The 16,371-nt window shown below is 41.2% G+C and overlaps 1 protein-coding gene and 1 non-coding gene across 6 annotated transcripts in view; both read right to left on the reverse strand.

Moving 5' to 3' along the window:
- The window catches only part of LOC145981803 (multiple PDZ domain protein-like), a 963,820-nt gene that overhangs the window by 526,220 nt on the left and 421,229 nt on the right, over positions 1-16,371 (reverse strand). The window lies entirely within an intron of this gene.
- TRNAA-UGC (transfer RNA alanine (anticodon UGC)) lies at positions 11,224-11,298 on the reverse strand. The gene has a single exon. It is a non-coding gene; the product is annotated as a tRNA-Ala (tRNA).

Genomic DNA, 16,371 nt, shown 5'->3' on the forward strand with positions numbered 1-16,371 from the left:
ATGTGCCTTCTCCGGGTATCGAACCCAGGACCTTTTCATTACAAGGCGACGACGCTACCACTGCGCCGTCTAGGAGGCCCCTTGCAAATAGATAAGGGCGTTAGGTCTAATGTAAGCATATGCATGCACGAGAATAAACATTGTTCTTGCCTTCCGCACGTATTTCCACATCTAATTTGGAACTAGGCCGTGAGGTCTATGACCTACTGATCGCACAGAACATGTTTATCGCGGTCGATCCAAACAATACGTTATGTGAAACTACGTAGTTCCAAGCATCTGGAAACTTTCACTTGGGCATTCGTACGTGGCTGAGTTTCACTTCCACTAAGCGTTCTTCCTGTGAGTGAAGAGTTCGCTGTCTTCATCAAGCACCACGCTACCAGGACCCTTGTCCGTTCGAGAATTACATCGATCTTTTTTAATCGATAGATTTCGATGTTTCCTATAATACAGTAAACCTTCGTTAACACGAATCCCAAGAAACCGAAAAATTAAGAGTTCGTTTTAAATAATTCGTGCTAACCGGGGACGCAAATTTTATTGTTGCAATACAGTTCCTTCTACACATTAACCATTTACAACACGTATTATGTATTTAAGTATTGTAGATAATGTAGATCTGGCAATTCCATACTGTTCAGCAATTGTCGTTTTGTTCAATGCAGCACGGTCTACTTCCTCTAGGATTTTCTGTCTTGTTTCACATCTATGCCTGTCTGCTTCCTCTTGGCCATGACTTCCATCTTACTGCTTCCAACTTGATGTTACTCCTACTGGCTACGTTTTAAAGAATAGAAAAATACATCTGAACACACAACTGAATTTGTTGGTTAAATACGTATAAGCTCATTGTTGACGCGATTGTCGAGCAATTGCACCCAAGTTTTAATCTTGATGTTGCTCGTACTGGCTATGTTTAAAGAATAGAAAAACACATTTGAACACATTGTTGATCTGAATCTTCTTGGTTACAATACTGTATAAGTTGATTGTTGACAAGATGATAGAGATTGTTGAGCGATTTCTTACATACCTAACAGAGGAACAACAGAAAAATATTATGAAAAACTTTGAAAGTTCGTGTTAAATGAGATCTAATGATGCAATGGACTAAAAAACAGTTCATAATTCGTGGTAACCGAAATTCCCGTTAACCGATAAAACTTTCTATAAATATAATACATCCCTGCCGGGACCAACATTTTGTTCATGTTAACAGAGTGTTCGTCTTAAGCGAGTTTGTGTTAACGAGGTTTTACTGTATAAAAATCAAAGGCGTGCGCAGACTCTGATTGGGGGGGAGGCCTTGATGAAAGTTTACTCGGTGAAAACAAACCCTCATTTCTTCTGGTTTATTGTATAAGTGTGTGTCAGGATGCACCAAAAATAACTGTATTAAACAATTCCAACTTCCGTGGCACCAATGTTGTTTACCCTCTCTCTGTGGTTCGGAGACTATTTTACACATAATCACGGTGTCGTTTGAGTTTTACCTTTGTCTACTTTATCCACAGACAGCTAATTGGGACTAGACCTACAGTTTAAAGTCCCATACAGCACAACATGGCTTCAGATATGCTACGGTTACGTAACTCGTGAAACATTTTAACATTGCAGCAACATTGCGAAACATTACAGTAACGTTTCAGGTGTTTGAGCAATGTAAAAATGTCCGCGAACATAACAAAACATTCGTAATGTTAGAGAAACATGTCAGGGGAACATTACAGATACATTTCCATAAGGATGTGTAATATTTCAGTTATATTACAGTGATATCATTTTACATTACGGTGGGACCCGGACTACTAAGTGCCTCCACCCGGGACCCCTTGATTACAACGTGACGACATTATCATTACACCAGGGAGGCAAAATTGAGTATAATAGTACAGCATATTGAAAACGACTATACATAATTATTAATTTCCAATGGATTGGCAATTTAGTCTGCAGATACTTACAGGCAACATAACTAACGAATAAAGTATGTACGAGTTTTAATAACAAGAAATGTGCTAAGTAACGAAGTGGGATAGCTCAATTATACATAGGAAATAATGAACCCCTTTCCCCTCCATAGTTGCCTGGAGCTTTCGTAGGCTTGAAAATTCTTAATTTTTCTTTCAAAGCATAATATTGTTTAATACCGGTGATAAAGATTCCTCCACTAAGTTTCTAAGTGAGAGTATTAGAGGGAGCAACTGCCCCTCTTGCCCCGCCGTGCGCACGCCTATATATAAAATGTGTTTCAGGGCGCGAAAAACACAAATAATGAAGATATTTGATCTCAAATCAATTTCTTACTACTAGAATACACGGAACTCACCATCGTATTTGCAAAAATTACCACATTTCAACCTGTGTTCCTTTAATGGCGCAGAGTTTCCTGTAGGTGATCCCGTGTTCGAATCCCGGCCTGAGCATGGTTGTTTAGCCAAAAGTGGCAGAAAAGCGACGCTAAATAACAAATTAAATCAAGTTTCCTGCAGATAGTTTAATCATTTCTAGAGCATGCCTGAAGTAATGAAATTATCTTTGACACGTTCCCTTAATCGTGTGCGGACTAAACTTCAGAACGTCGTCTGCATACTAAGGCACAGAACTCCTGGAGCATAGCAAAGAAACACATACCGAAGTGGACTGACATGTTTATCAATAAATGTGTCCAGTTGAGATTAGTTTAAAACCAGGCGCATTAGTTTCCCAGTAGACTGGTTTTCAAGGGGACGACCTGTATATATATATTCATGCTTGCTTTTCAAGCGGGCACTCGAAGATATACTTTCATGTTTGGTTTTCAAGGGAGCACCCTGAATATATTTTCATGTTTGTGTTTCAAGGACACGCCCTGTATATCTTTATGTTGGGTTTTCTAGGGAACAGCCAGAATATTTATTTATTTATGCTGATATTATCCTGCTGAAAAACAGCTGACGAGCCTCAGTACAGCAGTACGTATACATGTAAAGATATGTAAGTTACGAATTTATAATACAAAATTTAATGATACAAAGATTTTTTCATGTTTGGTTTTCAATGGGACATCCTGTATATCTTTCATGCTTGGTTTTCAAGGAACACCCTATATATATTTTCATGTTCAGCTATGGAGTCAGGGGAGAAATACTTTTTTTTTTAGTGTTTACTGTCGCGGGATATCCGACGTAACGAGAACAGTTATCGGGATATCGCTTGGATTCAACAATCATTCTTCCGCGTCGAAAATCACGTCTTGGAGAAGTCCGGTTGCCATGGTGAGTGCCGACAGACCGGAGCTTCTTCGCAGGGAGTTTGAATCTTAAGACTTCCCGGATGAACAGGCATGCCTCCGGCGGCAAATCGGCTTCCGTGGCTGCGATTGTCAAGGCGAGACTCGTTGCCATGGCAACCGTTGCAAAAGGGATTCCAGGTAAGGGGAAACATTCAGAAATACACGCGCGCGTTATGGTATTTGCTCAAGCACACGGGACGATTTCTTTGCACTTCATGATAACGCACTACAACTTCATACACTGAACGTTTTGGCGTTATCAACAATTTCTCTCCATTTTTTTCTGTCATGGATGCACTTCCGCTCCACCATTTGTTGATTTTCATATCTTTCATATCCTTAATATGTTTATGGTCTGCCTTTTGCTCTTGATCCTACTGGGTTCCATCTGTATATCGCTTTGACTATCATTTCCTCTGGCATTCTATGAACATGTCCAAGCCATCTTAGCCTTTGAGATTTGATAAAGTTATTATGCTGTTATTCTTTGCACGCAGTCACTGAAAATATGTTGTTTTTTTTTCAAAACTAACTGAAGTTACTTAAATTTACTTTAATAACTGCATGTAGACTGACCTAATGTCCATGAAAACTTAATAAGCTTTCATTAAATTACATCAAACACCTTACGTTTTTAAATATTAAAAAGACAGACGTGAGAACATTCAAGATAAACCAAAGTTCCCTTCCGTGAAAACGTAAGAAGCAAGGCTCCATTTAATTTCATTCTCGTTACTTGACAGAAGTAACCAGGTTACAGCTACTTGTTAAAAAAGTAGCATTGTGTGTTATATTATTAATTAAATCAAGAAGACTTAAGTGGGCAGGCCATGTGGCACGAATGGGAGAAGAAAGAAGAGTTTACAGGATTCTTGTTAAGACAAAGACTGAGATGGACTTAAAGGAAATCGGTAAGGGTGGAAGAGATTGGATTGGTCTTGCCCAGGATAGGGACAGATGAAAGGCTTGTGTTGCTGCTTCGGGTTTGAGAAGGTTAGAGAGTGAGTTAATTATATGCGTGTGTGTATTTTGTATATTTATTTAGCGACTAATTTCATCCACTCTTGTGTAGAAGAAACTGATCGAAGGATAGTTACAAGGAACATCCATGCTCAGCCGGCTCGAGCTCGGGAACTTCGGTAACGTGCTTCATCTTCTGGAACAACCCTCGTATATGAAGGCTGCCGAAGCGTGGTGCTAATCTCAACATCTTCACTCTAACTGAGATTAAGAAAGCGTAAAGCGCTACCTTTTTATCCCCTTATGTGGCCTAATGGCAAGGTGCAATGTACAGTCACCGCCAATAAAGATGGCACACCTACATCCTGAAACACTCTCTTCCCACTCAATGCGTTGTGTGTTGCCTAACGATCGGGACTTCATGTTACTACTGAAGATGGCCCATTCGCGGTAGAGTTACACCGGATTGCAGGAAGTGAGTACTTCAGGATGTAGGTGTTCCACTTTTATTGCTGGGGACTCTACGTGTTACGGAGGGGGCAATGAAGTACACTGAAACCATTGGGATTAAAGGTATCTTATTTATTGTTGAGTTTACTGATAGAACCTCAAGTCTTTAAATGATCATTAACGCCGGTTTTAGACGATAGCATTTCCTTTAACATTTTTGCTACCTTAAATGCTACGTAAATGCTTCCAAAATCCTTACAACAGATAGTATTTTACACGAAAGCATTTTATGGAACATTTCCGTTAGCTGTTGCAATTACAATGTACAATACATACAACACGAAAGGCACGTCGAGTTACACCATCAATGCTGTGTGCATGGTGTTTACAATTGAAAAAGCTAAAGTATTCTTCCATACGTGTACAGTAAACGTTGTAAAGTAAATATTTAATCAGTGCCATTGCTTCTCTACCTAAAACCATTTAATACGAAGCGATATTCCTCTCGGTTTAATAGTTATCGTCGTTTAAAAGTGTGAGGTGATGCATTGTTTACATCTCACGCGGCCGCCATTACAACGGCACTCGTGACCTAGAGCTCGCCTCTGATTGGTTACGCTACGAAACATGCTTCGGACCGAACCTATCCTTGAGAAATGCCATAAGATTTCTCACATTACACGGTAGCTTATTGGTCAAGGAACAAATGTTAAGAAAAATGGTTTCGTCTAAAGCGTACCTTCGAATGCCTCGTTTTCATCGTATTGAACAGGTTTTACCTGGGGAGCAGAGAGGCATCGTTTAACTGTCCATTTTTTAAAACGTTTAAAAGTTAATTCTGTTTGTGAACAGTATCGTAACTGATAATTAAACGAACAAGAACAATCCTTGAGCAGGGTAGCAAGCGTGTCTATGGTACTATTAGACGATTGCGTTCACCGAGAGATAAGAATAGCATAAACAAGGCGAAGCATTATATCAGCACGTACAAGTCTTTCACATCCTGAAATGTAGCGACCAATACGGTATGAAACTAACAGGATGGAATGCCAGGCATCATTCCAACACGTATTTCATTATTTCAACATTTACAAGACATAATAATATCGTATCGTACCCAAGGTATTGGATAGAAACGACAAGTCTTATGTCATTCTTAGCATAGTAGGAAACAGAGATAGGAATGCGGAATAAGCAATGAGGCAAACGTGAGGTTATTGACTTGGGAGACGAGGAGGCTTGGAGTGTTGGAATTGACAGGGAGTGAGATCAGTTGGTCAGAATACGAGACAGAGTAAGGACTGCAGATTGTGAGAGAGAAGCGAAGTGATGAGATTGATGTCTGACAGGAAGGTCAGACAAGTGACATTTGAGAGGACAAGTGTCGGAATCATCTAATTGCAAGGCAAGTAATATCCTTTTCTAAACCAATCCATATCTGTTCAGTCATGGAGAGTACAAAAACCCAAATCTAACTTAAGTTAATTTCTATCGCCATTCCTTTAAAGTTAACCTATCACATTTAGGCCAAGCGAGTGATAACCATCTGAAAGATGAATACAATCTAAAGGTTCTTGGTTCGATCCCAAACGCAGAAGTAACATTGCGTTACGATATTGCATAAAACTCAAATCTCGCTTCTTGGCGTGGCTTTCAGTGCGATAGTTGTAGGGTATCGAAGTTGTCCGGGAGTCCACTATCGGTGTTTTTTCTTAACTCGTAAATTACGAGGTCAGCGAGCGCCGTGCAGTTCGAGCTTGAAGCATGCACACAATTTTCTAAACGCCAGTAAGTTTGAATTTGAATTAAAATGTTTTGGGTGCGTCAGCACTGAGGCCATTTTGCACCCGTCACACTATAAGGGGTCCAGCCCCTTATCAAAACAAAAATAAAAGGGTGTCTGAAAACTAAAATTTCCTTACCTTGGTTAAAAGCTGAGGCTAAAGAGGGCGCTCAGCACAAATAAGGACAAAACAAAGGACGACACGTATTTATACTGGCCATGGGGTCAGTCGCCAGAGCCTCGTTCGTCTGCAGTCCAGGGTGTACTACGGAAGTGAGGTTGACTATTGGGTGCACTAAGTGAAAGGAGCGCCCATTACACCCCTAAAAGCCAGTAAGGAACGGATAAGTGTGTGGGGGGGGGGGCAACCAAATCAATAAAGTGCAATAGTTCAATTAAGTTGGAAATAATGCATCAGTTCGTTCGGCTTCAATTTTAGTTAAGAGAATAATATTGCTTTATAAAAGCGATTCCATTTCTAAATTTGTAAGTGAAAATATTATAGAGGGGGCAACTGCCCCCTTTACTCCCCGTGCGCACGCCTACGCTCGAATATACCAGCTTCTTCCGTTCTGAGCGCGAGCTACGTACTTGCCTTCCAGTTGAAGAATGAAGCTAATCGTGTGACAGCTTCACTCCATGGGAAATCGCAGCCTTTTCCCCACGCAGTTCCGGCTTCTGAAAATGATAACTGTTCATACTGTCCTTCCGGGGAAGGCATTCTCACGTTCTTCAGTGAACGAGTGCACAGTTACTACAATGCGTGCAGTAGACTCCCACGCGGGGAACAGCGAAGCAAGGAACAAGGAATCGTCATTTTTTAACAACTTAAAACAATTATGGATCAAGTTGTTTTATACTGTCATATCTTTTTTATTTATTTGGCGTTTTAAGTCCACTCTATGCACAGAAAGGCTAATCGGGACTGGACCTACACTTTAAAATGGGATCCGAACCATTATGTGCCTTCACCGGGAATCGAACCCAGGATCCCTTGATTACAAGGCGACGACGCTACCACTGCGCCATCGGGGAGGCCTTATACTGTCATATTGTACGCTCTCATAAAATTAGACTAGAGCCCGGATTTTTATGTAATATCAAAGTACAAAATATGTACATAAATATGTAACAATAATTGATAAAATATGTACTATCATAGAATATGTAATATTAATAATAATCGAGTATCCAAGCAATTTCAAGAATTCTATTTTTTTAACATATTCAATGTAATTTAAAAGACATAAGTTGCTCAAATTAAAATTTGTATTAAATTTATAAACTTAAAAAACACAGCAACGTGCACATATTTAGGAAACAAGTTTCTAGGTGCCTTGCCTAAACCAAAAAGCGAAACGAAAATATGTAACCAAAAATGTAACAATGCACCTCATTGATTAGAAAATATGACATCACATGAGATACAAATTCTCTTCATCATGTTTCAGATCGAAAACATAGGAAAAAGAATGAAGATAGGGAAAAAATACCGAAATATGTTGTTTTATGTAAAGTAAACTATCAAATATGTAAAATATGTAATATCCTGGCAAATGTGTAAAAATATGTAACGTAAAACTTATGCAAAATGTCAGTTACATAATTCGTTGACATTTTCGTGTTCAGGGTATGTATCTAGAAAGGAATAGAATATGTAATTACATACAAATTCGAACTCTACTAATAATCAAAGTTATCGGCTATGTCCGAATCGGGAGCTGTCGTCGCCGCACCGACATCGTCCGAACCTGAGTGGAATTGGAGGGGACAGGTTTTACGGCAAGACAAGTGTACGCTTGAACTCCCTGTAGCTCTATGCTCGTCATATTGCAACTTGCACTTCGCCGAGGCAAAGCTTATTGAATGCACGATGTAGAACTCTGTGCTACGTGGATATTATATCGATAGCACAGTATTCAGAAAAGCTGTAAAACAAGAAATCGCATGCCACATTTTCAATTGGAAAGCATTATGTTTGGTTGGCGCCTGCCGTCCGTTTTTATAGAGTGCGGTGAGTGACGTTCCAACTGCCACCTGGCGTGAAAATTGACAACTGTACTTCTCGGGAGCCTTTCGATTCGACGACACAGAAAAGTGGTGGAAAAGAAATTAACGGTCCGCTTCCCGATTCGGAAAAGAAGTGGGTTTGAAAAGAAAAGCGGAAATGAAAACAAATTGCTTATCTTCAAGCTGTAATTGTCTTGTAACAATGAATCAAGTGGGTCATCCGCATATAGGCTACCTAAGCAGTTGATTCACAACAACGGTATGTCTCATTTCGTCTTCCGCAGTTTAACCGCGGGCGGTGCTTAAACTTGAAGACTCTGTTAATGAACCGTAACGCTCTGGGGGAAGCATCGTGCAGAAAAACCAGTGCAACAGGTACCGTTACGATTGATCTATGGAGGCTGCTGCAAATTTACGAGTGCAATGGCCTTCGCCGCCGTCTGGAGAAGTTATCCAGCAGGAAGGAAGAATCGAATCTCGTCTTCTCCAGGCGAAATCCCCGCAGGACAACTCAAAAGCAGAAAGACCGTTCGAGAAAGTGGCCCCATTCTATTTTAAGCTGTCGCGAGGCAAAGAAGTTTCGCAAAGTCCGCTTTGTACACCGACAGGTTAATCGCGACTAGAACAGGGTGACTGGCTACTACGACCATGAGACTATGATGAAATACAAGTATTAAGGCCCGATTTAGACGAAAGCATTTTCCTTGTTCCATGACCAAAACGTTACCGTGTAAAGTGCATATTTCATAGCATGTCTCAAGGATAGGCTCGGTCCGAATCATTTTTCTTAGCGTAACCAATCAGAAGCGACCTCTAGGTCACGAGTGCAGCTGTAATGGCGGCCGCGTGTATCACTTCGCATGTTTAAAAACCGATAACTAATCAACCGAGAGGAATAACGCTTCGTAATAAATGGTTTTAGGAACAAAAGAATGGCGCTGCTTAAATACATACTTTATAGCATTTACTGTACACGTGTGGAAGAATATTTTAGCTGTTTCAATTATAAACGCCGTGCACTCCCCATAGATGGCGAAACTCGATGTGCTTTTCGTGCTGTATATATTATACATTGTAATCGCAAAAGCTAACCGCAATGTTACATGAAATGATTCCGTGTAAGATAAGATATTTGGAAGCATTTATGCTAGCAAAAATGTTAAAAGATACGCTTTCGTCTTAAGCCGGCCTATTTCCAGGTTTTCAAGGAGAATTTTCCAAAAATTCAAGGGCATAAGGATATGTTTTCCCCATTTCAACCTTACGGATTCCCGCCTCTCCCCACTCTGCGACAATAAATAGCGACAATGAAAACACTGTTATGGTTCAAAGCAGGATAAGTAAAGTAAAGTAAAGTGTTCCCCTGTGCTTAGCACTACGCCATGAAGGCGTATAGGGGGTGTGGGGGTAACGCCCCACACTTGGATAAGGGCCAATGAAAGACACTATCTACCAAAAAGTAATTGGGCACGTGTACAAAATGGTTGTCTGGTGGTGCGAACCCTGTTAGAACCTCGTGGAGACACCTCTTGCTGCTATAACAGCAGCCACTCTGTCAGGCATGCTCTCGACTAGTTTGAGGAGGACGTCCATTGGAATATGTCGCCATTCCTCTTGCAAGATCTCTCAGTTTTACAAAATTTGGCCGCATCTCCCGAGACCTCACCCGCCAGTCCAATGCCTCCGAAAGGTGTTCTGTGGGATTGACATGAGGACTCTGTGCAAGCCAGACCAATCGGTGAACATTGTTGTCGGCATACCACTGCATAGTAGCCTCCGAAACATGCCACCTAACATTGTCATCCTGGAAGTAACAGGGGTCCATTCCGTAAAAACGCCAGAAGGTAGGGAGCATTTCATTGTCTAGTATTGTACAGCATGCCTGTGAGTTCATTGTGCCACGAACAACCACCAGTGGTCCCACTAAATGATACTAAATGATTCAAATTAGATACTAAAATTAACCACCATCATAGGTGCCCAATTACTTTTTGGTAGATAGTGTATATTGTATGGTACTGTAAATATATTTTGTGCATTTTATGAACGGTTTTTTGCATCCGCTTTTTTGTGGAAAGGGGTGCCTGGAGCTGAGGCCCTACGTGCTTCAACCAACCTGCCTCACGGAAACTCATGGAGGGGGAGAATCCGTTACACAAGCATTTCGGTACTTAGGATCACGGAATTGATTTTCGATCAATCCACGCGCCACTTCCCCGCTTTTATCTGGCAGTTCTCCACAGGAAAAGAAATCCCAAGGACCACCATCATGTTCGCAGCTTCGGAAAACACGATGGAAACCGGTCACCATTTTGTTCCGTCGCTCCGAGTAAAGAAGGCGATAAATTAGGGAGAGGTGCGAAAAATTACAAATGTCCAAATGCAACGACGGAAGAAGAACAGGCAATGAATCAGCATCACAGCTCGGCTTCCGTACGGGATAAAAGTAAGAAGGCAGAAATGATTGGAGGCACTTTTCGCGATGAAACATCTATAGGAGCATCAGAGACTCAGGGGTAAACACTGAACAACACTTTATGAATAATTACTTCTGAAAAGTAACTCGGTTACAGTTACTGTAAAAAGAAACTATAAGTTACGTTTACAGTTTTACGTTTATCATACCTTACACTCTTCACACATGAGTTGATTTGATTTGAGTTGGTGTTTTAAGTCCACTTTGTGCACAGTAAGGCTAATCAGGACTGGACCTACAGTTTAAAGTGGTATCCGAACCACTATGTGCCTCCACCGGGTATCGAACCCGGGACCCCTTGATTGCAAGGCAAAGACGCTACCACTGCGCCATCGGGGAGGCCCTCTTCACACATGAGAAATGACTCTTTAAGGCAGCCATGTTTTCGCTGTTGTTCAACTACACGGTGAGTCAAAAGTCCCTGACCACCCCTTACAAATGAAAAAGGGAGTGTAGATTGCAGCAACTGGTCATGATAGTAATATGTTCATGACAACGTCCGCCATCTTGAATCTAACTTCATTTCTTTAAATGGGAAGGGGGGCATGTGGAGTATGGTTTTGGGCTAGAATTTCCATTTCCAAAGCATTATTTTTTCCACCTGTTCACGCGACACCCAGCGTCGTATAAAGTGGCTACCTGGAGGAAACTGGTGGGTAACGGCGGCCAGGGGCGTGGTGCTGATCACATCATCCCCGCCTTCGGCCGAGACCAAGAACATGTGGGGCCCTAACTCCACACCCCCTATACGCCTTCATGGCGTGGTACAAAGCACAGGGGAGCATTAATTGACTTATTAATGTAATTTTAATGATTGTTTTTCAATATTTACGGCGTGTTTTTTAAAAGTTAACAGGCAGAAATTTTAACAGTAGAATATTGTTTGAATTGTTGTTGTAAGTTCAATATATGCACAGATAGGCTAGTCGGGACTGGGCCTACAGTTTTAAAGTGATATCCGACGGAATAGAGTACTGTAAATTATTTTATGGTAACTTGTTGAAGCTTTAAGAGCTGTATTTATGCCCTTCATATTCAACTGTCTCAACTGCCGAGGATAGTGCTAAGCTCTCGCTATACAGAGGTGATGTGGTGAGCACCACTGCATATTGTTATGAGGCTGGGTGAACTCCAACGCCGAGATAACCAGAAGAAGCATCACCCGGCTCTCAAATATTCTATAACGAATAAAGATGCAAATTTTTTGTTCCCCATTGAACTACACACTCTTTATCAAATGACAGCTGTACTAATCGAGCTTTCTGCTTGGCGCGCAAACAACTTTGACAGCGGCGTGGCATTTTGACACCAATCGTGTGGACATTGAATGAAGCGACGCTGGATAACGAGCTTTCGATTGATTGGCTTACATCTGGCCGCCTCTTCAATGAGACTTCGCCTGCAATCTCGGCCACCTGACGCGCTTTACGGCCGTCAGGGATATGAGAACTTTTGCGTCGCTACCTGTGATGGTAGGAAGACAGGTGTCAGATACTGGGAATACATTCATGAAACCGACCAACTTTCGTGTTGCTGAGCTGCGTTTTCCCTTCCCAGTGATTGGGGGGGGGGAGGAGGGGCTGGGGATTGTGCAGACACTATGTCGCTCAGAAGATATTGGAAAAATATCGTCCAGGATATATAAACTAGACGATATATCGTCACGATATTTTGGCGATATAGCTACATCGTGTCGGCGATATATAGTCACAATATTCTGGAGATATATATCATGTTGGCGATATATCGTCACGATATCTGGGGCGTGGTGCTGATAACATCACCCCCACCTTCGGCTGTGATCAAGAAAGTGTGGGGCCCTAACCCCACACCCCTATACGACTTCATGGCGTGGTGCATAACACAGGGAACACTTTTTTTTTATCTGGCGATATAACGTCACGATATTTGACGATATATATCGCGTTGGCGATCACATCTTCACGATATTTGACGATATACATCGCGTTGGCGATCACATCTTCACGATATTTGACGATATACATCGCGTTGGCGATATAACGTCACGATATTTGACGATATATATCGCGTTGGTGATATAACGTCACGATATTTTGATGATATATATCGCGTTGACGATATATCTTCACCATATTTGATGATATATATCGCGTTGGCGATATATCTTCACGATATTTGACAATATATATCGCGTTGGCGATATAACGTCACGATATTTGACGATATCGCGTTGGTGATATATTTTCACGATATTTGACGATATATATCGCTTTGGCGATCACATCTTCACGATATTTGACGATATACATCGCGTTGGCGATATATCTTCACGATATTTGACGATATCGCGTTGGTGATATATCTTCACGATATTTGACGATATCGCGTTGGTGATATATCTTCACGATATTTGACGATATCGCGTTGGTGATATATCTTCACGATATTTGACGATATCGCGTTAGCGATATATCTTCACGATATTTGACGATATCGCGTTGGCGATATATCTTCACGATATTTGACGATATCGCGTTGGTGATATATTTTCACGATATTTGACGATATATATCGCGTTGGCGATATATATCGTGTTGGCGATATAACGTCACGATACTTGGCGATATCACGATTCGGAAAAAATATCGTATCGTCTGTGACCATATTTTCTTGACGATATATCGAATTTCCCTAGCAGACACTGAGACAACCTTGTAAGAACCGAAATGAAACCAGACCCTTCGACTGATTGAATTAAGCTTAACGCCCACTGAGACGCGGCAACATAACTTCTGTTGTCTGCTTCTATTGAAATCAAATGGTGTAACGCCCACTACAGCGAAATATGCGGAACGGAATCGGGAATTTCCGTGCCAGAAGTCTGCAGGCTATCTTAAAAGTTATCGCCCACTGAGATACCGGAAACGCGTCTCTCCGCGTCTAAGTGGGCGTTAACCTTTAGGTTACTTTACCTAGCTTATCTGCCACTTTTGGCCAGTCGCGACGATGAGGATGAGTAATGATATAATGAAATTGATGAAGTGGCATTCGCAAAGAACACGCAGGCCGGGATACGAACGCGGGACCTCTGGTGTCGTAGCGCGCTGTGGTAAGCCCTCCGCTCAACTGGGTCCAGCGGCGTGCCCAGTGTTTTCGGAAGGGGGTTATTCCTACTTTTCTAGAAGTCAGTCTTATATTTTACCATATTTTCCAGCATTTAAAGTTATTTTTTAAGGAATGCCTAGTACAAATATGGTATAAACTCACCAAATTGGTTGTAGATTCAAGGACGTAGCTAAACTCACCTGTTTGAGAGGGGGAGGGTATAATTTATATGTTAAAGTTATGTGTGTGTGTATACAGGGTTATTCAAAAAGAAAAGAGCAGATTTCAAAAAGTTTATTTCTTACGAACTATAAAAGATTGAAACACGTGCCATACATCAATGGATAGAGGAAGGTTCAAAGTTTTATAATCCTGCCTATTAGTTCTATTCAATACACATCGAATTGTTGTAGTTATCAATTCAATAACTAGGGACCAGTTAATTCGTGTATGGCAAGAAATGGAGTACCGTTTTCATGTTTGTCGGGCAACACATGGTTCTCATGTTGGTGCATACATTAAAACTTTCAACAATAAAACTTTAAACCTTGCTCTATCCATTGATGTATGGCACGTGTTTAGATCTTTTATAGTTCGTGAGAAATAAACATTTCAAATCTGCTCTTTCTTTTTGAATAACCCTGTATATTACATATTTACTGTATATTATGAATATTCATAATATAATACAAGGGGTGACACTTTTCTAGAGATATCAAATTATTTGTCAACGTCCCTACCAAGTAGTACACCCTAGAGTACATCGGAGTGCGTCTGGACTCTCAGCCAGTATAATCCTCCGTAGGGTCCGGGTTGTGTCATCCTCCCTATTGCCCAGACGTGGCACAAAAGGGAAGTAAAATAAGTATATGTCAAGTAACATTTGGGGGGGTGAAGTTTTAGAGGCGCCATTTACAAGGTCCCTGTCAATAAGGGTTAATTTTTGTCTACACATCCAGCCACGAAAGCAGCAGTGAACTGTGAACGGCAGGCACCGCACAGAGGAAAGAAATATCTGCCGCTTGACCTCTTGGCGATATGTCTCCCCCTCCAAATTGAACGAGTGACATTTCTTGGCGACCATTCCAGTAGTCGAACCCTCCTGGATCAAGGGAGCAGAGAAATTTATCAAAAGGGGAGAAGGGCTGTGACGGGAATCTCCCCAACATTCGCGTGATATTGCCAGGGGAGGACAATTCCCGCAGACAAAGAAAACAGCGTTCCTCTGGTTTCCTTTTGCTTCTTTAAAAACGACGCGATGAGAAACAACCAAGCTTCTGGACTACAGGGTGATCAAAAAGTCACAGAACCTGACATTCATGAGACATTAACGTAATAATCACATGAGACATTGTCACCTTCTTTGTATCGTATGATATTGTTTCATTCAAGCAAATGATTGGCAGTGCTATTACGAGGGTCACTATTTATATTTTGAGCCTAACAATGAAAAAACAGGAATTTGGCATTGAAAACTGCTTTATTGTATTTCGAAGTATTCTCCTTTATGGTCAATACACTTTTGCATTCGTTCGAACCATTTCTCAAAGCAGTTTTTCCAATCTTCTTGAGACACCTCCATAATATGGTTTTTGTACGCATCAACGGCGTCTTCCGCCGACGAAAATCGTTGTCCACGCAATTTATTCTTGACATTCGGGAACAAGAAGAAGTCATTGGGTGCCAAATCAGGACTGTACGGCGGATGACCCATCAATTCAATTTTTTGACTGTTCGTAAAGTCGGTTGTTAGACGAGATGTGTGACAGCTGGCATTGTATTGATGAAGAATGATCCGACGGCGTTTGTTTGTTTTCCGTATTTGACCGAAGACCTCTGGCAAACAAATTGTTGTGTACCATTCAGAGTTGACCGTTCTACGTTCCTCTAAAGGCACAGTTGCCACATGACCAGTTTTCCCGAAAAAACAGGGGACCGTTTGTTTCGATGTGCTTCGAGCGCGAACAACTTTTGTTGGATTGGGTTCATCTTCAAACACCCATACAGTCGACTGCAGTTTACGTTCCGGCTCATATGCATCTATCCATGATTCGTCACCTGTTACAATCTTATATACGTCTTTTGAAGCACCACGATTGTATTTATTGAGCATTTGTTTGCACCAATTGACGCGAGCGTCTTTTTGAGTTTTTGTCAAATTGTGTGGGATCCAACGAGAACATACTTTTCTCACAGCTAAATGATCATGTAATATTTTATATATGCTGGTGGAACTAATGCCTACGGTTGCCTCAATCTCACAGTATGTCACGTGACGATCTTGCAGTATTAGGTTTTGCACAGCATCAATGTTTTCTTGAACAACAA

This window comes from Lepisma saccharinum, chromosome 30 (genome assembly GCF_977018435.1).
Source record: "Lepisma saccharinum chromosome 30, izLepSacc3.1, whole genome shotgun sequence".
In the NCBI taxonomy this organism is placed as follows: domain Eukaryota; kingdom Metazoa; phylum Arthropoda; class Insecta; order Zygentoma; family Lepismatidae; genus Lepisma; species Lepisma saccharinum.